Genomic DNA, 3370 nt, shown 5'->3' on the forward strand with positions numbered 1-3370 from the left:
GTTTTTTTTCTAATTCAGCAATACTACTATTTTTAGTTTCTTCTATTTTTCGTATTTCTTCTGTGGTTTGTTGTTTTATTTTATCTATTTCCTTTTTTCTGTCTATCTCTTCGTTTTCTCTTTCTATTCTTACCATGGCTGCCAACTTATCTTCTAATTTTAATTATTCTTTTTCTAACATTAAATATAAATGTTCACCTATGTTCTTATATCTCTTTCCTAAATTAGAGAATACTATTTTTATTTTTAATCCTTCATAATTTTCATTTATTTTTTCATCTATTATAAATTCTTCTTTACTCATTTTATTTAAATGTATATAAGTTATGTTGATATATATATATTCTAGACTATCTATTGTTGATTCTAAATTTGATATTTTTTCTTTTTGTGCATTTATTGAGTTTTTACTAACTCCGACAATTATGTTATACTGTAGTCTTTCTATCCTTATTTTTAATTCTTTACGTTTTCCAGATATTATTTGTTTTAATTTTTTATATTGTTGTGGTTTTTGTACGTTATCCATCTAAACAAATATTATAAATATTGTTTTGGTGAATATCTAAATCTAATTGTTTCATAATTAATAAATTAATCAAATAAATCCAAATATATGCTACTTTCGTAACTTTAAACAGCATAGGCTCTAATACCAATTGTAGGTGGTGCGGATAACTTTAATAGACCTCAGACCCTTGCCTTATCAAATAATGCACTTCACTTTCTGATAGTATCTACATGAACTCATTATTACCAAAAACCCTGTCTAGCCTCTCAAAGATGTTATCCTCTTCTATCCTCCCATTCAACTATGTAGCAACTTCTTGTGAATTTAATTTGATTTAATGTACAAGAATTGATGCTTTGTAAGAAGTCCACTCCACCTGAGAAACTGGAAATCCTCCAAATTTGTTTGACTCATTCATTGTGGTATTAAAATCTCCTCCTACTATCCATGGGATTTCTGTACAACTTGCATTCTTCAAGCTCCTCCCACAACTCCAACCTCTCTAGAGCACATCACCTTGCATAGACAACAACGACTCTAAACTTTTCATTTGTGCCTCTAAGTTGGAAAGTAACAGTGTGAGATTCTAATACCACATGTCTGAAATCCACTGTGCAACATACGAATCATTCTCTTGAGTCGTACATGCAACATACGAGTCGTATATAGTAGGTTGTACCTATGGCAGTATGGAGCAGTTGAAGTCTGTTGTAGATACGAGTTGACCCTAGAAATCATCAAAGCATTCTGCAAATAGTATGAAGTGAAGTTGTGAGTACAGCAGTATAGGTTCCCTAAGTTTCTATCCAAGATACGAGTAGTTGTTTCAAGTCGTATAAGCAAGTAACGGGTTTTAAGTTACCACTCATATGTTGACCAGTGTGTGTTATCTTTGCCACTGCCAAGCTTATAAGTTACTAGTCCAACTCGTACCCTCATCATACGACTCGTATGGTTGACTCATGACGACTGGCGATCCATTTCTGTAACGTTCATTTAAAGGGAGTTTTGGTCTTTTTCCCTCTTATAACTCCCAACCCATGATCTATAACCCCAAAAAGGAGTTATTTTCCTCTATCCTTTCAGTCAATTAACATGTTTTCTCCTCCTATCTTCAAGAACAACAAGATTAGGGTTTTCTCACCAAGTCATCTCTCAAGTCTCAAAGTTCAAGTCTTCTTCACAAGTCAAGCAAATTCCAAGTATGTGGGGTTTTTGAACAAGGTTAATCTTCCATCCTTGTGCCCAAAAAGCATGATTTTAAGATTTAATGTACTTATTTTATATTAGGGTTCATCCCTTGGATTCTCATATATTGAAGCATACCATTATCTTGTGATTTTAAGGCTAAAGATGCATAAAGTTTACATTTATTCATGTTTTGAACTTTAAGATTGCTATTGTGTTTTGAATTTCATTACTTTGATTTGGGATTCTGATGAAAAATTTCTATATGGGTATTGAGCCTAATATTTTGTTACAAGTGTTATTAAAGAAAGTAAGAGTTTCAAGATTTAAGAAGAAGCATTAAGTTTACAAGAAAGTTTAAGCTTTTGAAGTTCTACTCATATGCAATATAGCATGATTCAAGAAAGCTTGATCTTTGACCTAAAGATAAGACCTTAAATCCACAAATTGTTCATCCCGAGTATGATTTAAAGTAAAAGAGAAGCATAATTGTCTTTTAGTCTATAAACCCTTATGCTATTTAAGGTGGATTTATTAAGTATGATTATATATGCATTCTGGGAGTAGTATTTAGCACCGAGAAGGGAATGAGGACGAGCATATCCTAAATTCCTGGAAACTATGAGCCACCATAAGTTAAACTTTTTCCTAATATGGATGAAGTATAGTGATCACTTAAGTTAAGGTTCTATTACGATGGCAAGGGTAGAAAAGCTCTCCCCAATGTGGGTAAGACATTAGACTCCATAGTAGCTCACATGGTTTATGTCGATCAGAAGAATCTCCCATAAGAAAGAATAAAAATAAAGATTTTAGAAACTAAGTGTTGTGGTTCGCTAAGCTTATTCGTATGCTTCATTATCCATATTTTATGGTCTTGCAGTCTTTATTTTTACTAAGTCCAAGGTGAGTCACTTACGCTTGGCATGCATTATTTGAAGGTTTGCTATATACAGATATATATGCACACATATATATACAACTCTTGTTTTATTTATGCATTCACCCCTACATACACAGACATTCCATAAGTACTAACCCACATATACGTCTATGTGCTACATTGTCTTATAATGTAGGGTCTGATGCTCGTTTCCAACAACAGGATTGACTACGAGCATCATCACCTGCATCCCGACTTTCGGTGAGTCCTCAAAGTCCGAGGACCCAGCTTATCATACTCTTATTCATTGATGAAAGTACGTTAGTTACTTGATTTTCGTTTATGTTCGGGTCAGCTGGACCTGTCCCAGTGGCTCTCTAGTTAGTAGTAAAGGCTTTTCAAACTGTATGTTTTAAGTTTAAAGATTTTATTTAAGGTTTACAAAGTTAAAGATTTACATTACGATATGGAATTGTTACCTTCAGTTTCTATATATGTTAGTTCACTTTTTATGTGAGTTTCAAGCTGAATAGATATCATGGGTTGGCTATTCGTAGTCTTAAGCACCATGTGGCGTCCGAGGGTACTTCCGGGGCATTACAGAGATGTTGCGTGCTTTTCATTGATACTTGTTCTTCCCAATTATTATCCCAAAAGATCCATTTCTATAGATTTCTATTTCGAAAGGACTTTAAAAAGGCTCTAGGAGAGCAATCTATGGGTATTTATGTCCTTTTTGTGCGTCCATAAGTCTATCAAATGCCTTATGTGTTCTTACAGACCTAATA

Source organism: Capsicum annuum, chromosome 1 (genome assembly GCF_002878395.1).
Source record: "Capsicum annuum cultivar UCD-10X-F1 chromosome 1, UCD10Xv1.1, whole genome shotgun sequence".
Classification (NCBI taxonomy): domain Eukaryota; kingdom Viridiplantae; phylum Streptophyta; class Magnoliopsida; order Solanales; family Solanaceae; genus Capsicum; species Capsicum annuum.